Source organism: Monodelphis domestica, chromosome 4, assembly GCF_027887165.1.
Source record: "Monodelphis domestica isolate mMonDom1 chromosome 4, mMonDom1.pri, whole genome shotgun sequence".
NCBI classification, from domain to species: Eukaryota; Metazoa; Chordata; class Mammalia; order Didelphimorphia; family Didelphidae; genus Monodelphis; species Monodelphis domestica.
Window position 1 is genome coordinate 255,542,421 of NC_077230.1, and position 17,971 is coordinate 255,560,391.

Below are 17,971 nucleotides of genomic sequence, written 5' to 3' on the forward strand. Positions count from 1 at the left end.
TCCTATTGCTTCCTATTTTGCCTCTCCTCTAACTCAGGACGTCTCTTGATTTTACAAAGATCTCCTTCTATCCTATAGGCAAAGCATGGTAATCCTAGTCTTATCTCACTCCATGTGAGACAGCATATTCACACCAGTGTTAGCAGTCTTCCATTTGTCTAGTACTTTTGCCTTGAATGACTTGCTTTGCAGACAGCAATCTGGTCTGGCTGAAAGTGCCAAGAGGGGATCAACTGACAAGGCAGCCAGAATCTTTTGCCAACTGATTAACTGACCAATGTTTGCTAACATTCCATGCTGCAGTCCAGGCTTCCTAGTACAGCTTCTTCAGTTGTGTATTCTTCATATCAGACATGATGAGACACCTCTCTAAGTTTTATAACAAATTATGACTATTATCCATAGCCTCAAATATGGAAACCCTAATGGTAGAAAGCAGGCAAAAACTTTTCTGGGTCAAATAAAAAAGCATAGGTGGGCTACTACCTAGGGGGAGAATTTGGGAAGATTCTCCTAATGGTTTTCAAATTAGATATCCCCAGAAATTATGAAATCAATTCCCTTGGAAATCAAAATCATCAATGATCTCTCCCAAAGGAGTGGTTCCTTAGGATTTCAGGACAGACTTAGTCACAATGTGAAAGCAATGTTCATCTGGGGAAATCATTCACCATTTAATACTTATTTGAAAACACTCTCTTCCCCCATACAGTAATCTTGTTTTCTGAACATAGTGACCAAAATCTATGGCTATGCAATTCAATTATCTTTCATTTGAGTTTTTACAATAGATTCCTGATTAGTTAGTACCCCAGTCCCAAGCGTGTTCTCTTTCTAGGGTCTACAGAACTTCCAAATTAATATCTGTAACCTACAGTTCTGCCGTATCATTTCCCTGTTCAATAAAAATAAGTGGCTCCTCACTTCCTCTAGGACCAAATATAAAGCTCTCTTGTTTATCATTTAAAGTCTTTCACAACCTGATCCCAACCCACATTTCCAGAATGATTTTGTTTTACTCTTATTACATTATTTTATGTATCCAACCTGCTTTCTTTTAGGTCAGTGCACACAATATTCCATTTTTCTTCTGTAAGACACCTAAAGCTGATTCCTTAGTCAGACAAGACACAAAGAAAGTATAATTATGGCTTCAGTATGCCATTCATGATAATTCCAAAAGTCTGTTGTCAATGTCAATAGAGTCAGTTTGCTAAAAGAGAAGTGTCTAATTCAAAGTATGAAACTAGGATTAAAGTGGGATTACATGAAAACTGTAAGGAACAGCTATTGTAATAATAGTAATTAATAATTTTGTTATAATAATAGGTAATATTTATATAGCACCTTAAAGTTTGCAAAATGTTGTATGTATATTATCTCTATAGACCCAATGAATCCCACCCATACCATATCAGTAAAAATCTTATTCTTAGCTTCAAAAAATCAATTTCATAAGTAGGGAGGAATTAGAGAATATAGTTAGAGGGAAATTTTTCCTGAAAACAGCTCTGGGATTTAAGTGATAATAGCCTTGCTATGAACTGTCCTGGTCAGCTGACATCCAGAGAATTATGTTCAATTCTGAGTGTACCATTTTGGGAAGGATTTTGATAAACTAGAAAATGCCCCAAAGAGAGAATTAGAATTATAACAGGTTTTGAAATTAGTTGAAGACACTCAGAATGCTTATCCTATCAGAGAAAAGATGTAAAAGTTGGGGAGGGGGATAGCTATTTTCAAGTATCTGATGGGTTGTCATGATGCAAAAAGGATTAGACTTGGTCTGTTTGGCCTAGATATAGTCATGGGCAGAAGTTGTAACCTGATAAATTTAAGCTTAATGGGAAAAGCTTAAGGGAAACCTCCAAGCAGTAGAAACTATTTCCAAAATGGAATGGGTTGTCTCAGGTGGTGGTAGACTCCCTTTCACTATATGTCATCAATCAAAGGCACAATACGTTGTAAGAGACATTCTTTTTCAGGCAAAGGTTAGACTAAATGTTCTTGGAAGGTCCTTTGGACTCTGAAATTCTATTGCTCTGTAATTTGCAGTCATTCCAAGATATATCAAACTATCTAAATAGATATTCTACGATTGTTAACTATTTTCTTCCCCATACTAGCATTTGCAAGTATATAATTCATTTGCAACCACACCATGGGATTTAGCAATCAGGATGCAAATAATTCTCTGAACTTCTCAAAATTTCAGTGTCTGTACAAATCTCCCAATGCAAAAGTCAATAAAGATATCCAAATCACCAATAGGGGATCCTCATATTCCCTGATTTAACAGTTCATGTCATATGCATTCAGAAATCACCAAAGTTCACATCTAATAAGATATTAACTACCCATGCAGAGTTGGAACTTTCTCCCATTAATGACATTCCCAAATGCCATTGATAGCTTAAAGTAATATAGCAAAGAACATTTTTAAAAGGTCATGAAATGAAAGTATTTTAACATATTCTTTAAAAAAAAATCCTTACCTTCCATTCTAGTATCAATACTATATATTGGTTCCAAGGCAGAGTGATAAGGGCTAGGCAATAGGGGTTAAGTGACTTGCCCAGGGTCACACAGCTGGAAAGTGCCAAACACCAGATTTGAACTCAGGAACTCCCGTCTCTGGGCCTGACTCTCAATCCACTGAGGTACCCAGCTATCCCCTTTTAACATATTCTAATGCTGATGTAGAGCTGCCAACCTGAAAACACACACACACACACACACACACACACACACACACACACACAAATTCACAACTTTAGTTTTCCTGAAAGGAGAATGAGAAATATATGATGTGACTGTAGTACATTAACAAAAAATCATTTACCAAAAGTCTTATGAAAGATATCATCAAAGAAATATCAATCAAAAAGCATTTATTTATCACCTACTATATGCCAGGCAAAAGGCAAAAAAAGTTCCTACTTTCAAACAGTCTTCAGTTTATGAGAAGAAAGCCTACAACTATATACAACTGTATACAAACAAAGTAGACTGTATACAGATAAGTTAGAGGTGAGCAACAAAGAGAAAGCACTATGTGACAAGGAAATCACTTTTAAAAGACTGATATATATTAATTTAAGGTCGCCAAGGAATTCAGCTATGTAATTCCTTAATGAAAACTCAAGTCAGCCGTCAACCTTTTATGGAGTTTTAATTACAAACAGGAGGAAGAAAGGAATTAGAGATAGAGAGATAGAGGGAGAGAGAAAGGGGAGAGAAGGGAATAGGGCTTAAATACCCCTTCTGTTTAGGCTGGGCCAAAAGGCCCAAGCCCTTAGATAGCTGGGCAATGAAAGGAGATCAGTCCCTATTACTCACGTGACCAAAAATGGAGAAACAGTCTCCAGGGCCCCCACCTTCAGCTTCCTTCAGCGCAAGCTTCTCAGAGCACACCGCAACCACTCCGACAAACTCCTCCACCACCTCCTCGCGTCTTCAGACCCCCCCTATCCTTAAGCAAACCATCCAAGTTCCCTCCCCTCAGTCCTCACATCTACCAATCACCTGTCCATCAATTTCCCTGTGCCAATGGAGGCTCTAGCTTAACCCAGGACCGCCCAGAGGTCTCTGGCTTTGCACATGTCTGTTGAAGGTCATATTTTCAAATAATTAAATCTTTGATCCTTTGCTACAGCCCTTTCTAAATCCTGTTAACCTGAGTAGGGTAGAGATTGATTCCAAGTATCTCCATTGTATCAATTCTAAAATCAATCATGACTCAAAGAAATTCCTGTTCTATGCTTAAGCATAGGTCAAAGTCCTTTCCATTGTTCAACAAAAGGTTTCTGTCCTAAAGTAATCTTAAGAAGGGAGGAGAAGGAACCTCCCATGCCAATGGGGTTCACATTCCAATAGTCAAGACCCACTATCAATAGGAAATTTTTCAAGTATGAAATTTCCCAATGGTGAAATTTCCAACATTTATAAGTCTAAGAAATTTTGAGGTTTACAACTAGCAACATTAAGGGAGAACCAATGAAGGCTTTTTGTTGATGGTGAGGTTTTAGCTGGGATTAAGAAGTCAGGAAGGCAAAAATGAGGAGGGAGAGGATTCTAGGCATGGGGGAGAGGTGATAAAAGTCCATAAGAGTCAGGAGATAGAATTATTTGCTTGGCAAAGAGCAAAGAGGTTAGTGTTGCAAAATTGCTGAGCAAATAGGGAAGAATAAAGTATAAGAAGACCAAAAAGGTAGAAGGGTTATGCTTATGAGAGGATTTAAAAGACAAAGTGGTTTTATATTTGATTGTGAAAGTGACGGAGTCACTGGAATTCAGTGAGGGAGAGGGTGACAGTCAGATTTCAGTGCTAGAAAGATCATTTTGACCACTGAGTGAAGTACAGATGCCATAAGGAGAAATTTATGACAGGGAGACCAAACATCAGGCTATTAGTCCAGGTGAGGTGATAAGACTGTATAAGACTGGTGGGAAAGTCAAAGATTGATGTTAGAAAGGTAGAACCAAAAGCCCTGGACAACAGATTGCATATGGAGTGCTAAGGGATGAGAGAGATTGGGGAGCCATGGATGATACCTATGTTGTGTTCCTGGGTGTTTGGGAGAATGATGATACTTCTGATAGTAATTGGGAAGTTTGGAAGAGAAAAGGGTTTTGAAGAAAAAAGAATCCCCTTTTGGAGTTGAATATAAGATCTCTATCAGAGATCCAATTCAAAATTTGAAATAGACATTTGAATATTTGAAACTGAAAGTTAGCAAAGAGGTTGTCTATGTTTGGGTGCGTAGATCTGAAAATCATTGGTGTAGGGTAACTGGTAGATATGGATTGAGTAAATCACAAAGTTATCAGAGATGGTGGTACAGACTGAATTTGAAAGTAGCAACAGAGAAAAAGAGGAGTATTGCAACTCCCTCACCTTGATCAATAAATTGAGGGGTGAATGAGTGAGAGTGCAGTTAGTAACTGAAAGGGTTTCCAAGCTAGGTGACTCAATGGCTAAAGACCTAAACTCAGAGACAAGGCAATCCTGGGTTCAAATATGCTCTCCTACACTTTGTAGCTGTGTAACCTTGGACAAGTCACAGTCCCAATTGCCTAGCCCTTACTGCTTTTCTGCTTTGGATCAATTCTAAGAAAGAAGGTAAGGGCTTTAAAAAAAAAGATGAAAGCAAGTTCATTATCTAAGAAGCAGGTATCTGAGGGAGCATAGTTCAAAAATGGGTATCTGCAAAATGAGTGAGACTTGGCAGGATGTGGGGGAGAGGGGAAGGAGCAGGAGCGCATTAAAGGGGTTGAGAATAAAAATGAACAATAAGGGAATGGGAATCAGGTTGCAGTAATGATAGTCAGTGATTAAGAACCATTGGAATGATGAGGGTATGGCCAAGGGGGAGTTTGTTAATCATTGAGAAATGAATTCATTTCGGTTCTTAACAACCCTAAGGATTCAGCCTTTGAGTGGAGTCCCTTCAGCTCTTAGGTTTCAGTGTATAGTAGGGAGAGGAAGGAAGTGAAGGGTGTGCACTGAGGCAGGTTCTGGTGAGGAGACTAGGAGAGGAATAAAATGAAATAGCATTTCTCTCCTTTCTTTTTGCAAGCAATCCAGGCTAGGTCAGGAGTATGCCAGAAGGAGCATCATGGTATATAGCATCTGGCTCCTTCTCCTGGCCCCATCATGCAGCGACAGAGAAGAATTTCAGATAGACAGCCCATGGGCTTGGCCATAAGCTACACAAGGACAAGAGACCTAGAAAAAGGTCATTAGATGACTGGATGAGCTTCCAGAGGAAGACTTATAGCAATAACTGGATGTAAATCACACCAGATGAGCAAAAATGGTTGTGTTTGCACGATTCCAGGCAGTAGAAAAATTGAAGAGATCACAGACAGTAAATCATACTAAATCTCAATTTGAATCCCGTTGTCAAATTAAGATAGTTGTTTTGGGGAATAGAACTCAGACATTGTACAAACCAAGCTGTAACTTAGTATTTTCCTAGACCCAAGTCATATTTTCCCACTTTGAGCTTGAGGAATTCTATTCCATCTCTGAACTCAGGGAGGTGAGAGAAGACTAATTGTCTTCATTCTTCATCTTCATGCTCTGCTTGTTTTCATGTTTAATCCTCTTTGGGGACCAAAAGCTGAAAGGCTTGGACTTTTAACTCCAGCTTTATGAACTCTAAACTGGATTTCTGTTGTGCCTCATAGAAGAAGGGAATATTTGTTTCATGCAGTTGCTTAATTCTCCATAGCCCACTTATGTTATGCTGAAAGTTTTTAAAAACACTTCTAAAAATGGATATCTCTAACTCTGATCCTGTCATATACAGTGGGAAAAGGACTGGATTTAAAATCAGAAAACCTTTGACCTTTAATCATAACTCTTCTGCATACTATGGGTGTGACCTTGGACTGTTCAATTAACTTCTCTAGTCTCAGTTTCCTTATCTGTAAAATGAGCTGATTATACCAGAGATCTCTAAGCTCTAAGTCAATATTTCTATTATCTTGTCCCCCCCATCCCAAGACTTTTCACCTTTAAGAGAACCCATAATTATACATTCTAGATAGTCTCCATCCTTATAACTAGATAAATTAATCCAGTATGTGATCTTAAGGAATTGAAAAACAACTCTGAATTCCCTTGTGCATGATTGAATTTGTTGAAAACACTCCTAGTATTATACATACAGAAGAAATATGAAAAGATACATGTGCACTTACTTCACTAGCTGTACCGCCCCCCTCCCAATCTTAGCTCTCTGCCCCAGTTTCTGAGAGAGGAAGCAACTAAGTTCTGATAAATTGTCCCACTCAAAATCTAATAACTCAAGAGATCTAAATTCAGGAAGGAAAATGAAATTGAATACCATATACACCAAAATAGTTATTGCATCACCTTTTTTAAAGTAATATAGAACTAAGACAAAGTAGATAGAAATGGACTGTATGAATATGGAATGGAATGGATAAACAACTTGTGGCATATAAATATGCTTATTTATATGCATTTTGTCTCCAGCATTAGAATACAGCTAGGTTACAATTTAAATAATGAATCCTATAATGTAGTTTTATGCATTCAAATTCACACTACTCAAAGTTAAAATTATATAAAATAGGTTAATTGGTTGTATGCATTCCTTCAGGGCATGGACTGTTTTTGTCTTTTCTTTTATGTCCAGTGATTAGCACAGTGCCTGGCACATATCAAGTACTTATTAAATATTCATTTATTCATTCATTAATTCATTGATGTATTAAAAATAACTGTAAGCAACAATAAGGAGGAAGAATGCATATGATCATGAGAAGACTTAAATGCACTAAGGCAAAATGAAGAACCAGGGAAAAAATCGACCTCTAGTGAATCTAATAAAAAATGGAATGACAATATCAAAATAATCATAATTGAATGATGTGAAATTATAATGACCAAGTTTGGTCTCCAACCAAAATATATGACAATGTACCTCTCTCATTTCTTTCAAAGGTGGAGAGCTTTGAATATGGAATTCTGCATAAAAGGTTAAACTTGATTGATGAATTGGTTAGTTTTTTTTTTCTTTTGTTATTAAGGGATGGCTTTCTTAGAAATGAGTGATCAGGCACATGTAAGGAAATATATATGATACAGAATCAAAACATATCAATGAAAAGGGGAAAAAAAAGAAAATGGAGCTGAATTCTTACAAATGAACCAAATCTAGAAGAGAGCTATGTGAACCAGTGATTGAGAACTAGGTCTAGAGCTAGGAAATCCTGGGTTCAAATCTAGTCTCAGACACTACTGAGGACATTTCTCATATCACCTGACCCTCTGCCCATCCCCTGTCTGGTGTAAGGCAGGGGGCTCACATGAGACATGAGAGGTACAGTTTGGGCACTTGGTCTCTAACGTCTCTAAAAGGTTCATCCTTACTGGCCTAGCCTTTACCACTCTTCTGCCTTGGAACCAATACACAATGTAGATTATAAGACCAAAGTTAAGGGTTCAAAAAAATTAATCAAACTAGAGGAAGCAGAACTTGGATAGCTTTAGAATAAACTATTCATAAACAAACTAAAAGATAGATGAGGAGCTTTATAAAATTTCTTTGGTATCAGAGGCTATATCTACATCTTTAAAGAGATTTAGATATAGATAGATATAGGATATATTATTCAGTCATTCTAGCTGTTTCTGTTTTTGTATCCCTGCCACACCTTCTAGAGAAAAGGCTCAATATTACCAAGTTATATCATTTTAGTTAATGATGTGAATATTGGGAAATTTCAAATGAAACATTAGAAGAGATTAAAGATTAAAGGTAAAATCTACTCCTCTTTCAGGGAGACTAATAGTCACCCTCAACAAATTTAGGAAATTTCATATTGTAATAATAGCATTTGTATTGTATTGTAATAATAGCATTTACAAAATGTATAGCTAGCCCTGGCGTGTATCCTACATGAAATAAATGAATATTCAATTTGCAGTGAGCATAAGGGCATCAGAGGAAAACCTGAGATTCCTTAATGGGTTTTTCCATGTCTCAGCTGATTGACTGTTGAGAACAGAAAGAACAGTTCATTCTTGGTATCTTGAGCACTGCTATTTAGTCATTTGTGACATCTATAGGTCATACATCTATTTTCCCATCTGACTAAAACCATACTTGCATAAAGCTAGATTTTCTTTTTCATGCTATAAATTTGAAGGATAGCTTCTCATTTTTCATTCTGAAATATAAATCAGCTTTATTATTTTATGGTAGCATATCCATTTATAGATTATAAGTAAATGCTACTAAAAGCAGCTCTGGGTTTTATTCTGTTCTTTGCAGTCAAAAGCCTGTTCACCAAAGTCTGTATCCTGTCTCTATATGTAGAAAGGCAAACAATATAACTAGTGCTATTCCAGGGAAGATGCTCAGAATTGCCATTCCTGGTTCTAGTGAGCCATGTTGGAGAACCAGGTTTTTGTCACAAAAAAATCTAGAATGAAAAGAGTTTTGAGGCAAAGAGAGTGATTGACAGTATCAATGACTGCAGAGGCAAAAAAAATAAGGTCTCAGAAAAGGTCATTAGATTTTTCAATTAAAAGATCTTTGGCAACCATGGAGAGGGCAGATTTAGTTGAGTGATGAGACTGGATTCCAGACAACCAAGAGTTAAGAAAAGACTGGGTGGTAAAAAATTGGAGGCGTCAATTGTAGATACCCTCAAGAAGTTTAGCCACAAAAGGAAGAAATTTATGGGATGATAGCTAGCTGAAAAGGGTAGCATAGGTGGGTGATTTTTAAGTATTGTGGAGCTTTTAGTATGGTATGTTTGTAAGCAGTAGAGAATGAGTTAGTAGACTGGGAGAGATTGAAGACTCAAGACAAAAAGAATGATGGAAAGTAATCTTCAGGAGAATGTGGTATAGAATGGGATAATTTGTGCATGAAGAGGAGTTTGCTTAATTCGAAGTAAGGAAGACAGGACAACAGAGTTCTCCAGTAATGGCCTCAATTAAAAAAATGATTTTATTTTTATTATGCAAAACACACTTCCATATCAGTCACTGTCATAAAATTACATATAAAACCATAAATATACTGATGTGAAAGACAGTATGCTTTGATCTACATATGTCTGACTTGAACAATTCTTTTCCTGGAGGTGGATAGCATTCTCTGTCATAAATCTTTCAACATTGTCCCAGATCATTTCATTTCTAAGAGTAGCCAGTTTTTCATATTTGATCATCATACAATATTTCTCTTACTGTGTACAATGCTCTCCCAGTTCTGCTTATTTTGTTTTATCAGTTCATGCTGGTCTTTCCAGCTCTTTTTGAAATCATCTTCCTTATCATTTCTTATAGCACAATATTATTCTTTCACCAATATATATTACAATTTGCTCAGCCATTCTCCAACTGATGGACATCCTCTCAATTCCCAATTCTTTGCCACTACCAAAAGAACTGCTATAAATATTTTTGTGCCAGTAAGTCCTTTCCTCTTTTTTCATTATCTCTTTGGTATACAGACCCAGTAGTAGTCATAGAAGGTCAAAGGGTATGCATATAGCTCTTTGAGCATACTTCCAAATTGCCCTCTGGAATGGTTGGATCAGCTCACAACTCCACCAACAATTCATTAGTGTCCCGATTTTGCCACCTACCCTCCAACATTTATCACTTTCCTATACTGTGTTAAATTTAAATTGTGGTTGGTCTCTGATTAATTAGGTGGTCACTAGGGATTTAATTTCTAAATCCCAAAATGAATTACTAAAGTAAATGGAATTTATGGTAGTTTATTTACAATATTTACAATAGAAGGAAGATATTAAGGAATGAGAGAGAGAAAAAAAAAACTCTGGCTTCTTCTGATATCAGTTAGAATTTCTAAGCCCCAGCCAGGGGAAAGAGTCTCAAGAAAATGGACCTTACCTTGAAGCTTCATGCCTCCAGAAAGGAGGGGTCACTAAGTCAGCTTTTCACTCAGCACCTATGACAGTCTTTAAGAAGTCTGGGTATCAATCTTCCAGTTACTCCTCTGTCCTTCACTTCAAGCCTGGGGGTTTCCCTCTTCAGTTGTTTTTTTGTCTACTTAAAGACCTGTTTATCTTATGTCATCTCCTCTAAATTTTCACATCTACCAATCACAGCAGATGCTTTTTTCCAGGACTGCCCACTCTTTAGTTCTCACCTTCTTTGGTTAGATTTTATCTTTTGGGGTTACTTAAATTCTTTTTTGTTAAGTACACCTTTTGTAGTTACTTAACACCTTTTTTTAGTTAAAATCTAAAAATAGATTGTAGCTTTCAATTCTAGCTTCACTATAAAGGAAGAGCTAAGTACCTTCATTGTTACAAAGAGAAGATAGCTAAATCCAATCTTCACAACTGCCATATTGGCCAACCTAATAGGTACGAGGTGGTACCTCAGCATTGTTTTAATTTGCATTTCTGATTAAGAGTGATTTAGAACAATTTTTCAGATGATTATTGATGACTGTTATAAGGAGTTTTATTAGGTTCATTTATGTTGTTAGAAGCAGAAGTTTCTAGGTTAGAGAAGGTTAAGTAATATATCACTCAGGCTCTTTGTTAGAAGAATTTCTTAAAAGTTCATTATAATTTAAGGTTCTTCATTTAGATAGGTTAGTTTAGATTGAGAAATATTATTTAAGCTAATTGAGGATACTTTAAGGAGGTATACTCTGTAGACAAGAAGAAGCTTCAAAGAAAGCAGCCAATTTTATTTTTAAAACCCCTAGGATATCCAATGTGGGTTTTATTTAGAGATTTTTGGACTAAGATCAAGAGATTTTCTATCCTATTCCTAACTCCGAGTTTCTATCTTTTTTTCCCTCTCCCTTTCTCTTCCCATAGAAGAAAATAAATAAGGGTTGTATTAAACTACTTCTGGCCTTCTATCCACCACCTGCAAATAGTTCAACCCTGATAGTTTTAGTTTACTATAACAGCTTCACATTACCAATTATCTACCTATTATCAATATATTATCAGTTTAATTATAGTCATAACAGCTTGGGTTTCAACATATCGCCTATTATTTGGCTCTGACAGCTTGGTAAGCCATAGGATTTTGAACCTAGAGTCAGTGATAGGACAAAAACAAATAAGAACCATGGTATTTAAGACTATGCCTAACTGATACATGAGGAGATGGTGCCATCTTATCTCCAATAATTTCCTGTATCAAAAACATCACTTTGATTTCTTCATCTGAAAATTACTCATTCAGATCCTTTGACCATTTGTCAATTGGGGAATGGCTTGAATTCTTATAAATTCAATTTGGTTCTGTATATATTTAAGAAATTAGGCCTTTATCAGAGAAATTTGTTATAAAATTTTTCCCATTTGTTGTGTCCCTTTTAAATCTTGTTTATGTTAGTTTTGTTTGTACAAAAGCTTTTTAAGTTCCTATAATAACAATTATTCATTTTACATCTTATAATATTCTCTGTCTCTTGTTTGATCATAAATTCTTCTTCTAAGATCTGCCAGGTAAACTAACCTGCATTCTCCTAACTTAGTTATGATGTCACTCTTTATATCTAAATAATATATCTATTTTGGCCTTATCTTGGCATAGGAAGTGAGATATTGTTCTATACCTAGCTTCTGCCATATTGTTTTCCAATTTTTCCAGCAGTTTTTATTAAATAGTGAGTTCTTATTCCAAAATCTGGGATCTTTGGGATTACAAACACTAAATTGCTAAGGTCAGTTTTACCCCTTAATATTGTGTATAAATAATTGGGAGAATAGAAAAACTTTGAGTTTTCAGGAATAAGACTCACCAGAGAAACAAAAGAGAGGATAAATCATTGGGAATTTAAATAAATACACGAGAGTGAAAGGCAATTAGGGAGAAGAGAGGTTTAAAAGTATTACCTCGCCCCATTGAGAACCCAGTTAATATTATATAACATAAATTTGTAGTGGACCCAGTGAGCACATTTTCATGATTTTCTCCATTTTTGTCCAGTAGCACTAGAGTATAAGCAAAGGCAATAGATGATTGAAGTAATCCAGAACTGAGATTTGAAAGAAAAACATCAAAAATAAGAAAAGGGGACAAAGGAACTCAAGGGAAGACGATAGTGCAGAGTTGAACTGGTTCACCACAGGGGCAAAATAGGTAAGGAAGGGGAATGTAGCTAATTCATGGATTATAGCCCAGGAAAGAACTAAGAATTTTGAGGGACTGGAGGCTATTGGCAATTTCTGAATATATCTCCACTATAATAATAGCTATCATTGGATATACTTGGTAACAATGAAAACCAGTTTAACACAATTGACTGACAAACATACCTTTCTGACAGCATATGTAATATTCAGAATTTGTAGTATTTCATGTTGTATGAATTTTATGAGACCAAGATTGTTTATTGCAATTCAATTTCAATTGTCATTTACTGTTACTTTTATTTCCATTTTTGTAACCATTGCTCCTGTATACTTCATTTTTTTCATATTTATCATTTCTTAAACCACAATATCTTAGTTCATCCATACTGCCCAATTTGTTCAGACATTTCTTATATTTTTTCAACTAACATATTTCTGAGGTATGAATGCCTCCCAACTCCATACATCTTAAATCCTCAAACAGGAGGGAGATTCCAATCTTATTTGAAATAAATTCAGTTTTGTTTGGCTTAAATCTGTCTGCATTAGACAATTTTGGAAATAACAGAATATGTCAGGAAGAGTAGAATCTTTTTATTACAATAATTTTTTCATATTACATATATAATCATACAAAATATATAATCAATAAAATTTTTCGAAATTTGTTTTCTGACATTTTTCAATCCATGTTCCCTCTCTCCCTTTCATCCCTCCCCCCCTTCCTAAGAAGACAAATAATAGGATATAGGTTGTACATATGTTATCATATAATACATATTTTCATGTTTGTCATGTTGTAAAAGAAGATATTTATTGCTTTCTCTAGAGAAAAATTCAAGGAAGAAAAAAAGTAATGAATGGTATGTTTCAATTTGCATTCAGACTCCATTTGTCTTTTCTATGGTGGTGGATATTCCTTTTCTGGTCACGAGTCTTTTGGAGTTATCCTGGATCCTTGGCTTGTTAACAATAATTGTCATTCAGCATAGATCATCAAACATTATTGTTTCTGTGTACAACATTCTCCTGGTTCTGCTCACTTCACCCTGCATCACTTCATTTAAGTCTTTTCAGGTTTTGTTTTCTTTTTTGGGATCATCTTGCTTATCATTTTTTTGGCACAATAGTATTCCACCATGAACATAAGCCACAATTTGTTCTTCCATTTTCCTCTTGATGAACATCGTTTTAATTTTCAATTGTTTACCACCACAAAAAGAACTGCTGTAAACATTTTGCACAACTAGATTCTTTCCCTTTATGATCACTTTGGGATACAGACCTAGTAGTGGTATAACTGAGGCAAAGGAACAGAAGCTACAATTCACAGCTCTACCAGTAGTGTATTAGTGCCTGATTTTTCTACATTCCCTCCAACATTTGTCATTTTCCTTTTATGTCATGTTAGCTAGACTGATGAGTGTGTCAACATGAAAATCTAGAGATCCCCAGTTTATTTATTTTGAGTGTAGAAACCCCAGGTTTTGACCTTGTCACTGGGAGAGGTTTCCCCCTGAGGGAAGGTTCCTCTTCACCAGACAATGAACATCCTGGTAGTTTGGGTGGGAACAGTTAATCCCATCCAATATTAAGCATCCCTTTTATCCCAAATGATCTCTCCCACTAGGCTAAGGTCCATTACCAAGGTGGTCCTTCCCTTTTGTGTCCATTGTGGGGCAACAGCCCCTCACTGTTATTCCTGTCTGGAACTCCTCATTTTCCTTTCTCACCATTGTAAAGTCAATCAGCTGTCCCTCTAATCCTAAAACCCCCCAGGTCATCTAGAGTGGTATATAGGTTCCCCAAGTTCTTTTGTTCCTTGGAGTCCATCCTGAGTCGGTGGCACTCCCAGGGGCTAGTGACCAGGGTGTCTTGACTCTGTGCAGTCTTGAGAAACAGCTCTGTTGTCTTATTAGTGGCACTAACCCCTTTTCCCTTAATTAAAGAGTGATTTTGACTATTTAATAGTTCTGCATTTTTTCTAGTTGACAAGTGTGAAGTGATACCTAAGAATAATTTTAATCTGCATTTCTGAAATCATAGTGATTTGTAGCATTTTTTCATGACCAAAGAGTTTTAATTTCTTTATTTGAGCACTGCCTGTTCATATCCTTTGACCATTTGTTAACTGGGCAATGCTTTATATTGTTATAAATTTGACTCCGTTCTCTATATATTTGAGAAATTAAGCCTCTGTCAGAGAGTCTTGCTATAAATAGTTCCCTGTTGTTTTCCTTTTAATTTTAGTTGTATTGCTTTTGTTTGTAGAGAAACTTTTCAATTTAATGTAATCAAAGTTACCTATTTTTTATCTCAAGTTCTCTGTCTTATTTTGACCTAAATTATTTCCTAATCCATAGGTCTGAAAAATAAACTATTTTGTGTACCTGTTTTTTTTTATGGTATGATCTTTTATTTCTAACACATGTATACATTTAAAAATAACTTTGAAATATTGCATGAATTGTTGGTCTATACCTAATTTCTTCAATACCATTTTCCAGTTTTCCTAGCAGTTTTTGTCAAATAGGGAATTAAGAGTAGAATCTTTAAATGTTTTTCAATGGAGTACCCCCTAAGAACCATTCAGGAAGTACAGGAAGGTGGGAAGGATTTGCTGGCCTTTTCCCTGGATTCTTTGCCTTATCCAGTTATGCATCAGTCCAATCACTCTCCCCACCCATATCTATGAGGGTATATGCACATATGATTACTACAGTTCATTAGTTACCACTTGCTCTGTCTCTTTCCCCATCCCAAAACTAAATAAAGGAAACCCAAAATTCACAAACACTTTAATGCCAGATTTCAAACTCACTGATTGGGCAACAGCAATCAGCACACAGGACTATCAACAAAGACTTTTGTTCTGTATTTATATACTGTCAATCTCAAATGCTTATAAACAACTTGATTCAAATTCACAAAGAATTAGGAGCAAATGGCATGCAAAAACTAACTGTTCCACAGTGGGGCAGCAATTCCATATATATTCCAAGATTTGAGCATCTCAGTTGCCTACCCCTCTCTCTCTCTCTCTCTCTCTCTCTCTCTCTCTCTCTCTCTCTCTCTCTCTCTCTCTCTCTCTCTCTCTCTCTCTCTATCTCTCTCTCTGTCTGTCTCTCTCTGTCTCTCTCTGTCTCTCTCTCTCTCTCTCTCTCCCCACTGTCTCTCTCTCTCTCTCACCTTCTCTCTATTCCTGTGTCTTTCTTGGTCTCTGTCTCTTCCCTCTGAAACCTTTCTTACTAAATCAAACATGGAATTATGCCCCAGTGGCCAAAGGAGGCTCAGCTTTGTCAGAAAACATTTTACCCTCCTATGAGATACTCCTCCCCAACTGTAGTTCCTTTCTGTGAATACCAGCCTCTTATTAAAAGCATTTTTATTTAATATGGCCTAATTTCTCTGCCTAGGGGTGCAATATACTGTTTACCTGAAAACCAGTCCCCTAAATCTGGAGTAAAATTGGCAGAGATTGACTTCAAATTCTCCAAATTATCTTTAGGCTAAACAAGGAAGCTGGAGGCCTTATGAAGTATATGCATACCAAGGGGATGCTCTAAATTCTTGATGATGATGAACAGACAAGAATATAAATCACAACCCAGAAGACCATAAAATGGAAGATAATCTGGACCAATGTCGTGACTACAGGTTGTATAAACAAGAAAAATTTATTTAGAAAACAGCTTGGAAATGTTAGTGGTACTAAAAGAGATGGTACATGGACACATTCCAAGTCCCAATACTGTTGAATGAATTGGAACAGTGATATAATTCTCTGAGCCACATTAAGTTTAATTTTCAGTGGCCCCCAGTTGAAGGCTAGGAAATGATGAATTGGAACAATTAATCCAAAGCTACTGAGTCTTGATCTGATGGTGTCTGAAGAGGAAGCCAGGGGCTTATTTAAAAGGCTTGTGTTTTGACAATGCCAACCATCCGGGAGTTTAAAAATGGCATTCCTCCCAGATTTAAGCCCATTTGGCAACAGCAAGCAACTTAGGGGGACTTAGTTATGGCTCTGCATGTTTTGTACCGGAGGGGAGACAGAGCTTGGGAATGGTCTCTTACGTTCTTGCCACCTCCAACTCTTCCATTTCCTACTAATGAATAGCTAAGCTTTAGGACTTGGAAATGGCTGTGAAAAGGTCAGGATGTCCTCATTCCCAGGCAGAGGAGCATTTAGGAAGATGCCAGAACTGAAGGGAAAGAAGAGGAGGGCAGATGCTTTTTGGCCATATGTGTGAGATGACAAAAACCAGAACCCCCAAAAGATCAGTTTGGTATTTGGTAACTATCAAATTGTACCATTAATTCAAGTAATTTGGTCACTTAGAAAGTAGCCATTGAGATGTCTGAGGGAAAAAATTTCCATGAAATGGTCTCTTCACAGATCATGTAGATCTAGACTCTAGTTCTGACTGAAATCCAGATGCTTCTTAGGATCAGTCAATCAACATTTATTGAGTAGCATTGGTACACAAAATACGAAATATCTGAAGAGAAACACAAGATAAATAAGTGCAGAACTATTTTTAAATAGAACATAATCTTAAAAGGAATTAGACAAATGCACACATAGAAAACATAGAAACATATACACAAACCCAACCTAATTAACCTATTAAAGTTTCTTGTATATATGCCCTCCACTCTCTTCACAAGGTCACTTCCCTAATTCAGGCTATAACCTCTCTTCCATAGGGATTACTAGAATAACCTACTCATTGCTCTTTCTACTTTATGACTTCCCACTCAAATCTATCCCCAACATGGCTGTCAAACAAAGATCTGACCATCTCATTCCCCAACTCAATAAAGTACTCTGGCTCCCTATTACCAGTTTTCCAGTTTATTTATACATGATTCACCTCTCCATACTCTGTTGGGCAGTACTTATCTATTTTTCCCTGTTCTTCTGCCTTTTCATAAGTTGTCTCATATACCTGAAATATACAGTATTCTCTCTTCTCCATATCTAGGAATTTTGGAGTTCTTTTCAAGACTTAGTTAAGTAAGATTTTTTACATAAAGCCTTTCCTGATACTATTTAAAAATAGTTTCATGCTCCCTCCCAGCAAAGTGCCTAGAATTCATTATGTACATAGTCTGTACATACTTAACATATACATGTTGTTCCTCTTAATAGAATGTAAGCTTCTTGAGGGAAGGACTGCTTTCTTAATTGATATCCCAATGCTTAATACAGTATCAGTCACACAATAGGAAGTTAATCAGTGCTTGTTGATTGATTGATTGATTAATATGTGGACTAATTCCACAAAAATTCAGAGGGAGAACCAGAAAAAGAGGGAGTGAGAATGTGTTTTAGAGAATATCT

General features: G+C 36.4%; 1 long non-coding RNA gene across 6 annotated transcripts in view; it reads left to right on the forward strand.

Annotated features, from left to right (window-relative positions):
- The first annotated feature begins 278 nt into the window (after window positions 1-278).
- LOC103105117 (uncharacterized) overlaps window positions 279-17,971 on the forward strand; it is a 28,778-nt gene continuing 11,085 nt past the window's right edge. The window contains exons 1-3 of one of the 6 annotated variants that reach the window (XR_001630144.2): window positions 279-474; window positions 12,479-12,631; window positions 16,133-16,281. This is a non-coding gene — a long non-coding RNA (uncharacterized LOC103105117). The other 5 variants (XR_001630145.2, XR_008911323.1, XR_008911322.1 and 2 more) reach the window with 5 other exon arrangements.